Source organism: Podarcis vaucheri (assembly GCF_965113315.1).
Source record: "Podarcis vaucheri genome assembly, chromosome: 8".
Lineage (NCBI taxonomy): Eukaryota > Metazoa > Chordata > Lepidosauria > Squamata > Lacertidae > Podarcis > Podarcis vaucheri.
Window position 1 is genome coordinate 45,399,290 of NC_138766.1, and position 17,132 is coordinate 45,416,421.

The 17,132-nt window shown below is 39.5% G+C and overlaps 1 long non-coding RNA gene across 1 annotated transcript in view; it reads left to right on the plus strand.

Moving 5' to 3' along the window:
- Positions 1-17,132, plus strand: part of LOC309539329 — a 205,127-nt gene that overhangs the window by 166,989 nt on the left and 21,006 nt on the right. The window lies entirely within an intron of this gene.

The following is a 17,132-nucleotide window of genomic DNA, read 5'->3' on the forward strand; positions in this document are numbered from 1 at the left end:
AAGTTCTTAACCTGAGGTACTATTTTTGGGTTAGCGGAGTCTGTAACCTGAAGTGTCTGTAACCCGAGGTACCACTGTAGTGAAGTAAGTGTGTGGTGTGGTTATTTGAAAAGAAAGAAAGAAAGAAAGAAAGAAAGAAAGAAAGAAAGAAAGAAAGAAAATAGATAGATAGATAGATAGATAGATAGATAGATAGATAGATAGATAAATAGATAAATAGATAAATAGATAAATGTAAGATGCTTTGCCTGTTAGAATAAGTAGTACAAATGTGTTTCTGTTTGATTTTGTAGCACACTAGCAGGATATTATAGCCTAGGTAAATTGGCAGGACCCTACTATAGGCAGGGTGTGGTAGAATGTCTCCAGCAGCAGATTTTGGGGTACAGATTGCAAACATTCAAAATATCTATTCCCCTGTCTATCCCAGGAATGAGATCTCTAGGACAGCTAATAATCACAATAAAGTGAATCACAATAGCACTGGGACTCTATTCCAGTATAGCTGTGGTCAGTGGCTACATATCAGGCTTTGGAGGAGACTTTAAAGACTCATTTGTTTCATTCCCCTTTCCTGTGTATTTTTTTTCTTTTTTGGACCCGCTTATTTGAACCTGTAGGAGCCTGTTGTGTCAGGATTGAACTATTGTTATGTACTGTATGTGGGAAGATTGTTATGTGCTGAAGATGGTTCAGAAGCTGCAATGGTGCAAAATGCTGGTGGACACTACTGTCTGGGCCACATATTACATTAGTTCTTAAAGACCTACACAGGGATACCTGTTTGCTTCTGAGTCCAACTGAAGGTGCCCAGATTGACATAAAGTGCCCTAAACAACTTGGGCCCCGAACTTCCTCCCATATAGACCTGCCAGGCTGGCATATCCAGGGCAGGCCTATTGGCAGGTCCAGTTTCCTGCAAAGTTTGTGGGGTGGCGGTGCATGAGAGGGCATTCACAGATGATGAAACCCTCTCCCACCCTCATCGCACCTGGCTTCCTCATTATATACATTTTGATTCCAGGTCAGACCATTTTGCACAAGACTTTGGTGGTGGAAGATGAGATCAGAATATCCCTCCCATTTAATATTTGTATTATATGGTTTACTTGTGATGAAATGTATGCCACCCACACTGGGGCCAGAGGCATTTGCCTACCCTTCACCAAGCAAGTCTTAGGGTGCAAAAATGGATTTAGGGCAGCACAAACAGTGCAGGGGCACTGGGCATGCAGCTGAGGAGGGTGCCTTCTCCAAGCCCAGTAAGTGCTTGCCCAGCTTCAGGAAGGAGGCATGAGAGCTCTAGGACTCTGCCAGAGCCTCACTCTCCAAGCCCAGCACCTGGTTTGCCCAGCTTAAGCTGGCACCACAAGGGCTGGGGGGAGGGTGTTAAATGTTGGCCTCACACAGGGTGGCATATTACCAAGGTCCGCCCCTGCTAGGGAGGGATACAACAATTTAATTCAGAATTAGAAATGGTTAAAATAAAGTGCAGTCAGATAAATAGGGTGGGCTCTGAATAAGCAGTACAGACAGCAACACAATTATGTAATTAAAACTGTTGAAACAGTTTTTTACCTTCCTAACAAAGAAGAAGAGGGTCAGATTTCCTGGGACAAGATGTTTCAACACCCAGTTGCCCGTGCCACCACTAAGAAGGCCCCCTCTTGAGTGCTCACCTACCACTGCCACCTGCTGGGAACAGGACAGAAAACAAGCTCTCTCTAATGACTACAGTGCACCAGCCAGTTCATACAGAAGTAGATGATCCTTCAGGTACCCTGGTCCCAAACCATTTAGGGCTTTATAATATAGTGCCAATACTTTGAATTGGGCCTGGAAATATATCAGGAACCAGCAAAGGTGATTCAGTAGTGTGCAGCCAAGGTCAGGCTTTTGCTCTAAGCCTACCTGTTGCATTCTGAACTAACAGAAATTCCAAGATACTTTTCAGAGTCAGCCCCATACGAAGCAGGTTTCAGGACTCCATTGCATGTTAGCAAGGTCTTTCTTCTTTAGGAAATGGTGCAGCTGGTTCACCAGCCTTAGCTTTCCAAAAGCATGCCTTGCTCCAGCCACCACCTGTTTGTCTACGAACTTCAGCATGTTAGCCAACACCCAATCATTGATGGATACTCAGGACCTCAACAGCTTCCCTGTAGTGAAATGAAAGCGAGAAAGAGAGTTGAGTATCATCTGCATATTGGTAACACAAAACCCCGATTCTCCAACTGACCTCTCCACGGGTCAGTGTTAAACAACATGGGGAACAAGGTGGATTCATGTGAGGATCTCATTGTGAAGAGGAGCTGCCCCTTCACAACCATCTTCTGAAATCTACCTTCAGGAACTAAAGTCAGTCATATTTTTTATTACTATAGTTTTGCCACCATCAATTCTATTTGTACTTTCTGCTTCAGGCACCAAAATGTCCTGAACATCTCTAGTATGCACTTACTACACCTTTTCCTCCAAGGTGCTCTGGGTGAATGCATGGTTCTTTCACCCATAGTTCTTTCACCCTCACAACAACCCTGTGGGGGTAGGTTGGGCTAAGATGCACCTCTCTCTCTCACTTTCTCAGATAAGTAAGATAGGGTTTGTTTTCAGCAAGGATTGTGCTTTTTTAATGCACCAGGGGTAATTAGTAGCTTTCTCCTGCTCCTGCCCTCTTCCAAAGCTTTAGGATGTGGTACATCATATCTAACAAACAAAGAGTGTAACCAGAGTTAGGCTGAGAAAGAATGACTCATTCAAGACGAGCCATTGGGCTGAGCAAGGGTTTCGACCAGAGGGAAAAGGCTTGTGAAGGGGATGCTAATGAATTCATTATGATTGTTAGACTTGGTAGCATCTGCATTGTTCTGCTGGTGCATGATTATGTGCATGTGTTATTCTATAAAGCCTGTAAGTGCTAAACCATTCTGCAAAACAAAGGTTGGTGTTATTTTGTATGCAATAAAATGGGTCTCTGCAGTGCTTTGCAGGAACCGCTTAATCAAATCCCCAAAACAACACTTTGCATTTATTTGTTTGTGGAACATCTAAGGCAGGGGGGAGGTTGCTTAGTGACAGTCTCAGCTGTTACAATACCATTCAGAAGGCTTCCTAAGCCCCCCCCCCCCATCCCAGCTCAGTTCCATTTTTGCTTTCTGTTCACCACTGAGGAAAAGATCTTATGAGACTATTACATTTTAAAGGAACTTGAATGTCCAGTAGATACCTAAAAGAGCATGCATTACTTTCTGTCCTGCACTCTTAGTATACTGGTCCACAGTCTGTAGCTATTAATGGTTACCATGGCTCCCGCCAAACCATGGCTCTCAAAGGAAGCATTTCACAATTTTACCATCTTCCCAGTGAGATGAAAAAAAGGAAGAAGCTTGCAGCAGTTAGAAAATATCATTTTTTCAGTAGGGAACCAACCAATACACCATAAAAGTCTTCTGGATATGATCCCAGACTGATGACAGTGGATGCTGGACACAGGAGAAATAGTGAGGGAATGTTACTTCCAGGTCAGTCATTAAAACTGAAAGGATGTTGTAATTCTATCTTTATAAGCAAGCAGGGAAGGAATTGGCACAAACAGGGATCTTATATTGCCCAAAAGACTCTTGCAATGAGGTCAAAGTTGGAACCAGGGAAAGAACAGGGGGAGTAACTACATCATTTTTTCCTTCAGTGGTACATACTGTATATATATATTATTTATTAAATTTCTATACCACCCTTTATTCCGTAGATCTCAGGGCAGTTCACAACATTAAAACACAAGATAAAAAACACAACTAGTAATGTGGCATCCCTAATTATGAAAAATTGTGACTACTGCGAGCATAGTGGGAATTAGGTCCGTTTCTGGTTTCTGTGTGCATTGAACATTAAAATTGTTTTTTACTGCAGGATTCTTCTGTGGATGCTTTAGAGAAAATATGGGTTGGTTTGCCATTTTGGAGGTTTACTGATCTTGCAGTCAGCTGATGGGCAGGTGAGAAAGAAGTGCTTTGCCAGCCCTGTGTTTGGCACTTCCCAAAGCACTGAGCATAAGGTTGGCAAAACCCTTTGTGCTGAGGAAAGGAAGTTTTCTTGCACGGACAAAAGTGTTTGCAGAACTGTTTAGTTGGCTACCACCTACACTGTCCAGAAGTAACAACATCTAAAGCAATTCACCTATAACTCCAGTTGTTTTATCCTGATCTACTTCTGCCTTGACTTAAGTAAAAAAAGAGAAGAGTCAAATGTATAAATCAGCCTATAAGAAAATTGTAATTAGAGAATTAAATCGGATATATGGAAACATTACAGTTTTTTAATAGAAATCTTCCTGGTTAGTTCATGACATGTCTGCTACTTGGTTATATTTGGAGTTTGTTATGACTTCCAGACATAGAACCTGACAGTAACAGTGATACTCAAGACATGTCTTATCCTGCTCAATATCTCAGTTTCTACCAATCTTATACAAACATAACATCAGTATGAAATATAACAATAGATATTCGAAGAAGCAATTGTACTGATGATGATATATCAGAAATAGATTTTACATGATTTTTACATCTTATGTACAATATTATTTACATCAGCTTACATAAAAGCTCCCAAGTCCAGCTTTGATATATGTCTAATTTAAATGTCATACATAGGGATGATTTTAGCTACTCTTCTCTCAGAAGAATTGGCTGGGTATACTCTCAGGGTCACAGGCTGTGTTATTATGCATTCATATAAATTTTAATGCAATTGAAGCTCTGTTTAATGGTCCTTGACTAAAGCCCCTAGGAATGGCTAAAATGTAAACAACCATAACTGTAATTTAATCAGAGGGCAACCCACTACCACCGCCACACGATTTCTGTGACCTACAAAGCAGCTAGTACCTACTTTTTTCACTTTTTTCACTTTGAAGAAAGCAAGCTAACTATATTCCTTTGTTAAGTTGCTACTATACGTGACTTCAGGTTGCTGCCGGTTGACTGAAGGTTTTGAACTTCTTGATTACCTTGCTTTAACTAAATTAATTAAGAAATTAAAGCTTAGCAATTTGGTATCAAAGAGGATACAATACTTTGCATGAATAAAAGACAAACATGCATTACACAGAATAATTTTACATATATTGATTAAAATTTAAAACGAGGCATACATTCCAGAGAATGAATTTAGACAACCTTGTCATCTATGGGTGCTGGCACATTTGGCAGCCTGTGTACACATAACCCTAATTTTTAAAACATTTGGCTGCTGCTGATTACTTTATGAATCACCTTATGCCCAGAGATCTCAAAGTAAATTGATAGATATAGAACTAACAACAATATTAAATAAGGCCCCCCTGAACCATGCTTTTAAAGCAGTATATTAACATTTGAAACAGTCATGGGCCATGGCTTTCCCTAAAGAATCCTGGGGAACTGTACTTGGCTACAGGTGCTGAGTGATGTCTGGCAACCCCTGTTTCCCTATTCTCCTCACAGAGCTACTGGGAAGATACTTTCAGCCTTTATACATATACAATTCTTATTCAGCATGTTTTGCCTGAGAGCAATGACTTCATATATTTATTTGCAAATAACATATCTGAAATGAAACACTTCCATTTATAACAGATTGCCGTTGACAAACCAACGGAGACATATTGTGATCAACCGATAGCTTTGGAAGCAAGAAGAGAGTGTGTTAAGTAATTAATAGAGATGTTAAAAACATTCCCCCCCCATGGCACTGTATTCATGCTAGCATCATATTGTACCAGATGTGTAACATCTCATCTGTCACTGGGTGCCTGTTCAAGAGAGGGACTCTGGCCAATGTTCTGTTTTCCTAGGAAAAAGCTCTTGAGTTTTAATGAAATTGGTTTTGCTGCTTTAAAGGAAAAAACAGCCCCCCAGTATCCAAATATTCTCTATCGCGTACAGAGGTCTGCTCACCACTGCAGATTCTTCAGATTAAGCAGTTCTGGCCAAATGCTGTTGGGTCACTTCAGTAGCAGTGAAGGTTTATTGTCCTGGGCTGGAAACTAAATTGCCCTAAATTCCCCTTTTCTTTTAACAACAGATCCCTTCCCATGGCTTGTATTCAATTTAGTGTTATGGTAACTAACTATCCTTTAAATACAAGGATTTATGCTTGCGCAATGACACTTTCTCCTACATAGGACATATAAGCCCATATAACAAGCTACTTTTGAAACTTCCCATGATTTTGAAATCAGTTCACACTGCATGTACATGAGGCTCCTTTGTCAGGAAGACAAGCCTAAAGTCCCCACCCTGTGGTGCTTACAGAGCTAGTTTCAGAGTTTTTTTGGATTCAGGCTTTGCTCCAGGCATCTACTCTTTTCCTACCTCCTTTCAGGAGGATATGGTTTCTGCTAGTAACCTTGCATTTGACTGTTTGATGCAATGCGGTGATTGCTGTGGTCTCCACGTGGGGTGAAAGTTTCACATGTGGCACAGCCTTGTACCTGTAAATAAGGATATAATACAACACTGGTTACCCATGTAACACCATAACTGTTGACATGGCCTTGGTATGCTAAGCTAACCCAATATGTCACAATTACACAGCACTGTGGATCAGCAATGTCATAACTGCGTAGCCATCATCGCCAGATGTGGCACACTGTTAATGTGTAAAGGTGTTGTGAAACACAGACTTGAGTGGAAGGGTTGGTAGTTGTGATGAGACAGGACTGGAGACAATTTAGAAATTTATAGAGAGAGACCATTATATCAGCACATACTTAGAAGCTAGTTTTCACGTTAAGATTACAACTGATATGTAGTATTAGTAGGATAAACTTTGGCCACTTGCCAAGAACAGCAAGCGGCCATTGTCACATCAGCACTAGTCACTTGGTGGGTTGTTGTAGTTTTGTGTCTCTCTAGCATTAAACTAGGATTGCTATTGTTACATTGAGGTACATTAAAGAGATGGTGCTTTTGTGTTTTTGCATGTTAAAAAGTTTAATACGTGCATTAAAAGGTGCTTTTATAAATGACTTTTTAAAAGAAAGACATAAAGATGCTTATTGCTTAACAGAAGACAGAAGCTGTGATGTTTCTGGCAGCTGAGGATTCACAAGAAGGTGCCAAGATATGCAGAGTGAACATGCCGTGTGGTGAGGTATACATTATGGGTTGACATAATTCCAGCCTTTAATTCCACATCTAGCACTTCTGTAGGATGTTTTCAAAGCTGGCCTGAAGCAATTTTCTGTCTGAGGCAAAGGACTAGTTTGGTGGCCCCTTCCAATTCCACAAACAAAGGCCAGCTGGACTGGCAGCTGAATCAGACTTTAATACTGGTGACAGGACAGACATCTGAGGGCAGCAAGCTATCTTAAGGGCACAGAAGGCAAGCTATGCATGGCACACACCTTGTCACCATTCTCCACTACCAGCACCTGACACCTGAAGCATCTGTGTCACTTTGTCTAATGGCAGGGTCAGCCTGAAGCTGAGAGGATTTTAATTGTGCTTTGTTGTTCCATTCTGCTTTTAGAAACTGCCTTGCCTTTTGTTTCTTAATGTGCAAATCTCCTTTGACGTTTGTGTAGTTCAAAGAGCAGCCCCCCCATCACAAACTATATAGTAAATTTGCTTTCTAAAAAGTTCAACTTCAATGCTCCTTTTTACCTCAGGCACCACCTGTGCCATCAACAAACTGTAGTTCTCATGTCTTCAATATTTGTATAATGGTGACCAGCTTAGCTGGTTTCATTGCTCTTGTCGTGAAGCTTTGGGGTGGAAGCAGCCGCTCCTGTAGAACCTTTTCTAATGATATACCGTAGTTATTAATGTGGCCGAATCTCCTTTAATTTAGCAGTTTGTATTTCCAGGTGATCTGTAGCATTTCTTCAGCAGCTGAAATGTATTCTTCAGTAGCTAAGATTCATTTGTGAGGTAAACATATGTCTGGAATGCCACAGGAGAGGGAAAACCTTGAGGAGATTCCAGATTCTGCTCTCCCTCCTGACCTCATTGCAGTGGGTAGAAAATAAACCAGAGGCTGGCATTTTGTTGCAGACAAACCAGTGTTCATAGCTGGTTCCCCCCAAACAAACTACAAGCGTTAAGTCAAGAACAAAAGTATCCCTATTCATTTATTGCAGATCTTTAGGAAAATGTTTAGGAGCAGAACCTTTAGGAGCTTGTAGAAAATGTGTTTCTTCTACTCTTCTGGTAAAAACTAAATACATGCAGTCTTAAATTAGTCTCTCAGGAGCGTTAAATGAGTCTCACAGGCAGTGGATGACTGGATTGAAACCCATAAGAAATTGTAGTTACTAGATGGTGGTAAACTTTAAATGAACATATAATTATGGGAAAGCGAATAACAGCCTATAGTCTGGCCACTGATCAACTGATAACACCTACCTATTTATTCAAACTTATTTTAAGGTTAAGTTGGAAAATTTTCTCCAGCTTACACATGCAAATTATGAGGTAGGTGGGATGTTATTCCCAATGATGTGAAAAAAGAAAAAAAGATGAAAGGGTGTTAGCCGCTTCTCTCTTTAATTATTCATTTTTAGCACAGTTACTAATTGGTAGCAACACCTTTCCTTGCCACCTGCCACTTGCTCACAGAAAACATTTCTTCCTGGTTTTGCTGAGATGTGAAGTGTATCCCACTTCAGATCTTCCTTGAGAGAACAATATTTCTCAGATATCTATTTTAAAAATTACTATTATGAAATTTAACACAATTTACAGACGTGTGCAGACACCACAACTATATCTGTAATATACAAGCCCTGCAAGAAAATATTCTAAAAAATAATCAGAAATGTATATGGTCTTTTCTCACACACAGCTTCTGTGAATCTTGGCTCCTTTAGAATTGGCCATAAGATAAATATTTTTTTTTTTAAAAAAGAATTGGCCATAAGTGACTCACTCCAGCATAGTATCCCTAAGGGAACAAATTTGGACTCCTTTGTTTGCCCCCTGAAAATAATTTATTGCAGTGGGTTTGCTTGCTATGTGTTGGTACTGTATCTTTAGTTGAGGAAGCCTAACTTCTGTTCAGTTCAGTTTTGGAGCAGCCAGAACTCCAGTCTTGTATAAACTTGACTAATAATCCTTTTGGGGAGATAAACTTACCTGACTGTTCCTTGTTTTGTTCACAGATGGAACAACATTGTTCTTTGCGTAATATGCATATACACATGGTAATGGCTCAGTTAAATAATAATAATCAGTGCTTTTTTCTAAAAAGAATGTTTAGGGGTACTCTCATTTTGACTCAAGAAAATCACCATTTTATAGTTCAAATTGGGAAAAATAAATAGATGGACAAAAGTAAAAAGATTCACAAAATGTTTAGTGGTATGCATACCCCTGCGTCCCCCCAGAAAAAAAGCACTGATAATAATAATTTTATTATTTGTACCCCGCCCATCTGACTGGTTTGCCCCAGCCACTCTGGGCGGCTTCCAGCATATACAAAAAACATAATAAAACATTAAACATTTCCCTACACAGTCTTTTAAATTAAGATTGTTCACACGTTTTATTCAAATTATAATGTGTCCTGTGTTTTTTTTAAATCAAATATATATATATACAGTCAAATCCATTATTCCATATGATGCAAATGGATTTATTTAAAATTCATAAAGAAAACACCAGCTAATGTGTTTGAGAAACATACTTTGAAAGTTATTTGGAGACATGATGTTCAACTGTGTTTGTGTAAAACTGTAGCACTATTATATACTGATGATAACATAATATGTTGATATATAAAATTATGTCAAAGCATTGCTTAGTGGAAACAAGCAAGTCAGGAAAGTTTTTTTAAAATAAATCAACAGATTTCTCAGGCATCCCCCCTTCCTTATTTAATGAAACCATTGTGGTTAACTACAGCTGTGTCTTCCAGCTCTGCTCTTAATATGGGCATGCAGTAATAAATAGGGAAGGGGAGTGGAGGAGCACATCAAATATTTACTTACATATGCTATGCAGCATGCTAGGCATAGACAGTTGGTGACATAGAAATGCACAGGCTCAAATCACTTGCCGCATTAGGCCCCAGCTGTCAGACCTGGGACGCACAGTTAAAGGCATAAGATTGTGGTCAGGTTCTCAGCCTGGATCTGAATGTTGGCAATATGAAATAATTGTTGGAAGGATGCCCCCACCCCTGCCCTGATGTCTGGTTAAATCTAGTAAGAGAAGTGGGCAGCAGGGAGAATGTTATCTTGAGAAATGATGCAAATATCATTACAAATTTGCATTTGGCACTTGCAGAAAATGTACATGATAGAGGGGCTCAAATTGTGCCTAAAACAGCAAACATGAAACAGCTAAAGGAATAACCATCTAAATGTGCCTCTGCTGGCTGAATTTTTTGTTATTCGTTTTCCACCTTCTGCTTGTGAGCAGTGATTTTGTGAGAGACCATTAAAAAGTGAGCATTAAGCTTGAGTTTCTCCTTTCAGAAACCCCCCTCCTCCTCTTCGTCTTTAAACAGCTTTAGATTCTATAATATGGAGCTTCCCCTACTTTCCTGTATAGCACACAATAGACAAAGTGTCCTACATAATCAGTTCCACCAGATAATTCAGTGCTCTGTCTTTGTGAGTCACACTGCATGAAGAAACTAGAGCTGTTGACTGGAACTTATGCCTTTCTGTTACACAAGAGCTGAGTGAGGCTCTTCTCACTCACAAAATTCATGCTAGCAGGGAACTAATACATGTATATCAATGCAACTTGCCTGTAGGACTACATTTGTAAGTGCATCCTGCTGTAGAATGTGACATGCAATGACTGAAGGTGTGGTATGTAATGATTGCTTATGTTGTCACAAATCTGTTTAAATTGCTACATTTTCAAAACAGAGATGTTTTCATTTTAATATTTTGCCAGATATAGTACAGAGGATGTGCAGAGCAATGCTATTATGAGTGGTCAAGCACTTAGGAAATCCTGCAGAGTTGCTGACAATACTGAGCTAAAGGGACCAAACAATAGCAAGAAGAGGCTGGTGTCTCTCTGTTTCATTATTCTACATAACAAATGTGAAGTTCTACACAGTCAATTTGCCACAAAGGTTATCAGAGCCCAGAACCTTATCAGAGACCTTCTTGGCTGTGAGTCCTGGAAAACCTGCTCCCAGCCTTGCAGGACATTTCCCACCTGGTTTGGGAGACTGGGAGACTGACTCCAGCTACAAAAACTGAGGCTGCTGAACAGATTATTGGGCTAGGGTATTTTCTAGTGGTTTTTGTTGAGAGTGGAGGTTGTTTTTTTTTTAAAATTATTTTGGACCTTAATATTTATGTGGAAATTGTTCAGTTTGGTTGTGTACTTTTTGACATTTTGTTTAGTATTTATGAGTACTTTTGTTATGCCTGTAGTCGTGAAGTTTTTTAATATGTTGGAAGCCACATTGAGCATGGTTTTAACTTTGGAAAGGTGGCATACAAATAAAATGATGGTTGGATAATGGACTGAGAACCTGTTTTCATTGATAGGGTTCAGATCTAGAATATAAGAAAAAAATATCCTTGACAATGTATAGAGTGCCTTAACCAGATATCAAACATCTGGGATTAAATGGAATGAATTCTAAAACATACAATGTACAGTGTTGGCTCTTCTGGCTCTGGAAGAGCAGGAACAGTAAGAAGGGTTTGGAGAACAGAGCTTAGTGTGTCGTGCAACCTGCTCTTTGTCCTTTGAACTAACCTGCTGCCATCGGGTGTGATGGAGGACACATTCCTCTCACCAGTGTTAAAGTAAGATTTGACTGTCTCTCTGGTTGACTTCTGTATATGGAAAGGGAGCGGTTGCTGTCTTGTCCTTCACCACAAACCGCAAACTATTATGGGCCTGCCCTGAGAACGTAACTTCAAAGCAAATGTGAAACCCATCATCTCTCGCTTTAAAATGTTTGCACTGTTTAATAGATGTGAGAAGACAGGCTTTGTGAGTAGATAGTTCCTTGGTTTGGAAGATAAGACTGGTGCCTGTTTTGGATGGAGTTGTACTCTCTCTGAAGGAAGCAAGTATTGTAGCTGTATCTGAATCAGAATAACCTAGCCACTGTAATCAATGCATTGGTAACCTTGAGACTGGATTACTGCAGTTCAGCGTCTGCAGCAGCTGGACTGCTGATTGGGGGCCAATGACTGACAGTATGTAATACCTCTGTTAAAACATCTTCACTGGCTGCCCATATGCATCCAGAATAGGTTCAAGGTTCTCTTATTAATATACAAGGCCCAGAGAAAATTGGGCCCAGGACACCTTAACTGCCTGAGTCCTTATATCCTAGCTCAATCATTGACATCATGAAGAGGACACATTAGTTGTACCTGTGTTGCAGAGGTCTAAGTGGCTTCAGCTAAAATATTCTTCCAGCAGATTCTGCAAGCATTTTATCTATTTTTATCTATTGAAGACTTTTTTATGCTGAGAGGCCTATGTAGCTATTTAAACTTCCTTGACTAGATAGTCCTTTTAATTATTATTTTGCATTCTTTCTATGGTGTTTCATGTTTTAATCTATAGATTCACAGAAGAGTTGGAAGGGACCTCAAGGGTCATCTAGTGCAACTCCCTGCAATGCAGGAATCTTTTGCCCAACATAGGGCTCAAAGCAGAACCCAGAGATTAAGAGTCTTATGCTCTATCCCATTATATTATATTATTATATTATATTATTATAAGCTATCCCAGGTGCTGTTGTACACTGCCTTAATATTTTATATGAGTTGGTATATAAATATATTTATAAGTAAATAAATCAGGCTGCAATCCTAGGCACACTTACTTAGCCCCATTGAACAGGGCTTACTTTTAAATAAGCATGCATGGAACTCAACTGCAAAGCGTTTTTTTAAGCAATTAATGCCCATTAAACCCTAACTGATAACAATAGGAACTAGTGAATCGTTTCCTCCCTTGAAGGTCACAAGTATATATGCCTATAGTTGCACACCGACAAATGCAGTAGTAGGAATTTCCCCTCTTTGTTAAATTTGGTGATAGATTGTTTTTACAAAGAATTGTTTAGTCTTGCAAAGCTGACACAAACTTAGGTAATTTCTCTGCTGCTTTACAAGTTTCTTACTTTTATTAGACTTTTCTTTCTTGTTCTGTGTGTCATGGATCAGGATGTCTTTATATTTCACCAAGAATAGGTTTTTTTAACTTAGGAAAGAATTTGCCACAACCTGCTAAACTGTGCATATGTACAAACCACAGCATTAATATTTTTATGACAACCATGAAGCTGAAGCAGAGGACATGCTGCTCTTAGAGGATTTTCCTAATCAAATATGCTTGAAATGTTATCTACTTTTATCTTCCAAAAATAGCAGTCCATTTCAGAGATGGTTGACCACGCTAAAATATAGCAAACCAGCTCAAATGGTGTGGGTTCATCGTTAGAGTGAGCTTTCCAGTCAGAGTTATCGATCGCAATTTCTAAAGTGCTTCCTGTTCTGCTATTTCAGGACTTCTCTGAGGGTTTTTTCCTTTCTTTTACTTGAAGCTGGGCCTTTGCCAGTTCCTGTCTCTGGTTTATATTAGTAGGATGCTGCCACAGTAAGTACCAAATAGACAAGTCCCTTCCTCCCACTTTTTTTTTTTAAATGAAGGACCATGTTGTAGTAGTATCAGGGGCAGACATTGGTAATCTTTCATCATACGGCGCCTTGAGCAAGGCCAAAATTTGGCGTGCCGAATGGATCTTCTTAATTTTGCACCCCCTCAGCTTAGTGCTCTGTGAGGGGGAACTAAATCCAGTGCTGCTGAAGCCATCATGTCTGCAATGTGGTGTCTTCTGGAGCTTCTTCCAGGCACAGAATGGTTGGCAAATATTGTCCTCTACTGATAATGGCTTTTCACCAAGAACACATTAATCAAGTACTCCAGTGTCTGCATCATATCCTCCAGTGCCTTTGAGGCAAAATCCACAACACCAATTTCAACCTATAACACCCTAAACAGTTTTGAGTCCTACATATCTTCAAGTTCACCCTTCTGTTCACAACCTCTTAAGGCCAATCAGCTCCCTGTATGTAAATAACTTCTCTTCCCCCACGCCCTTGTAGAAATTTGCCTTTTGGAAACTCCATCAATGACGAAGCCTGAACATATTTGAAAATCATTGCACCTCTGGAGGCATAGCTTAGGGGAGGCATGTCTGGTCTGTTCCAGGCAGGCTCCAAGGACAGGTTTCCTGACATAGTGAGCAACTGTCCCAGTATCCTGCTATACTTTGCTTACTTACCTCCCAGTCCAGTGACATTCCATCTTCAAAGAAGTACAGCTTTCACCATGGGTGACGGAAGACAGGCAAGCTGAAGACAACACTTCACTTTGACCTTGGCTTCATACACTTAACTTTGCTATTTTGCCCTGGTTTAGGGTTTTAAAAAGGTATTCTATATTGTTATGTATTGTTTTCTTATTGAAGATACTATATATTGCATATTTCCACAAAGTTTAATGTATGTGTTTATGTGCCTGTGTTCTGAACCAACATCTCTCCCTTGTGGAGAAGCCAAAATGTGTTTAGGAAAGCTTGTATTTCACTTCTGATGAATATATATTTATATGAAGTACACCAGTGACACCTAATGGCACTTGCCTGTTACTGCACATTATATCCAAGGCTTTTCCTAAAACCTTATCATGATATATAGCAACTGAATCTAATAACCTACTACCAACTTTTCAGCACTTTTACGTATTTCACGATTACAGCTTTGATTTAAGAAATATCAGGTTTCAAAGTGACAAAAAATCCAGCAGAGAATAGCCATTCTTTTGTCAGATGTCCAGACACCGTGAGTTTTTTTGCAAGTGACTCACATCTGAGTACCCGCTATGCCGAACTTAGCCATGTAGAGGTATGATAAGCCTCTTTCGTTTCCTGGAACTGCAGAAACAAGAATGTTTGCATACATCCAGCAGGCCACAATACATGGTTAATTTTTAGCATTCTCAAAAAGTATTGGAAATGAAATAGCAAACTTAGTATACAAATTAAGCTACCTCCCTCCATGTGTGTTCAATATTGTGAGAAGCAGCCAAAACTAAGCTGTAGCAGCATTGGGAGATCTTACACAAACTTTGAAGCATTTCACAGCAATGTATTTTGCGAAAAGATAGGTAATAATTTAGAAAAGAAATTGAAGTGCTGGAACTATTTTTATGTTTGTTATTGATAATAACTGTCCCACATGACCAGTTACTAGCAATCACATAAATCTCTTGAAATGGCAGGCTCCACCTCCTTTCTGTAGGTGGCACACCTAAATTCCCTCAGACATAACATTAGGTAATAATTATGTGTGCCCTACCAAACCCAGTGGCCAATCCCTTCCACATTGAAGTTCTCCTGCCAAATTAGGTTATTCCAAGGTACAATTAACACCTAGTTAAGGAAGGGAAAGCACTCAGCTACCACAAATGAAATTTGCTAGACAAGGAACACTTAAGATTGGGCTGCTTTTACAAAAACTGCTATACAAACAATTATATTAGTAGGATGCAACTTGGATAAAAGAAAGTTCTATTTGGAGTTGTATAGCCCACTACTTAGTAAGTATCTTGTGTTCCTAGTGTTTCTGGAATGTGGAATAGATGCATTTTGGTATACAGTAATCTAGTGTAACACTATGTCTAATTCTGGGCAAGAATGACTGTGAAAGAAAGCATTTCTCTTCATACTGGAATCGCTATGGTTGGTTTTTGAAGATTTTGTTTCAGCTATTGTAAATATAGGTCCTATAAGTTGCAATCTTATATGTACTTATCTAGGAGAAAATCCAATCAAACTCAGTTAGGCTTATTCCTAAGCAGACATGCATTATTAGTATTATTATGTCACTTGGGAGGTGATATCCCTTTCCTCTTTAGGACAGGAAATTAACATAAACTGGAGAAAATGGCAATATTCATTGAGTATCTATAGCTATAGGGAAATTTCTATGTATAAACAAAGGGCTGTGTGATCAGGCTTGGACATAAGTCACTTTTTATAATGACTATGACAGAAGACACAAACTGACATAAGTAGGAGAAAATGTAACTTCAGTGGAAATCAGGTCATCCCCCCCTCAAGTTCTTTCAAAGTCATTTCAAGTAACCTAAAACCAATAATAATAGATCAACAAACTCCTTGCTTGGATGTACAAGTTCCTGATAAGATATAAGCATTTATCTACACTTGTTTTCTTACATTTTTATTCAAGAACTGAAAGCAAAAAACAGACTTTTAAATACAGGAAAATCACCTAAATATTTGTCAAGTTTAAACTTACTGTCCAATAGGTTCCTTTCCACTGTTATTGCCCACAGCATTATTACAAGCCCTACAGTGCTACAAAAATGGCAAACTTCGCCTAGTCAGTACTCTATGATATTTTGTCTGAGAAGAATGACATTTGTATAGGCACGTTGTGGTAGCAGAAATAAGTATACATTTCAATTGTGCATCTTTTATTAGTTGAAACTAAAATGATCCAAAGAGGTATACCAAGATCAGTAGAAATATCATATATTTAACTGCAACCAATTATTTAACATTCTTAGTTCCTCCCTGAAACCTGAGGTCAAAATGCCAGGAAAGCCAGTGGAACACACTGCTGGTCAGACTAATTGCTTAGTATATACAGTGGTGCCTCGCAAGACGAAAATAATCCGTTCCGCAAGTCTCTTCATCTTGCGAAGCAACCCTATTAGCGGCTTAGCGCTATTAGCGGCTATTAAAGGCTTAGCAGCTAAAAGGCTATTAGCGGCTTAGCGGCTTAGAAAAAGGGGGGGAGCGAAAAAAATCGCAAGACTCGCAAGACGTTTTCGTCTTGCGAAGCAAGCCCATAGGGAAATTCGTCTTGCGAAGCACATCAAAAAACGGAAAACCCTTTCGTCTTGCGAGGCATTCGTCTTGCGGGGCACCACTGTAGAACAGAGGCTTAGGCACTGAAAAATAAAGAGGAGGCAATTTGGAGTTTGAGAGCCAGTAACTCTTATTTTATGTTCCATGAGTCATCACTAGTTTTGCTACAGCCTGCTGAGACACTTTCAATAAGCAAGTCTTACTGGCAATGTAGGATGCACGTTTGACTGGGGCTACAGTCCTAATCATTTACTGGAAGC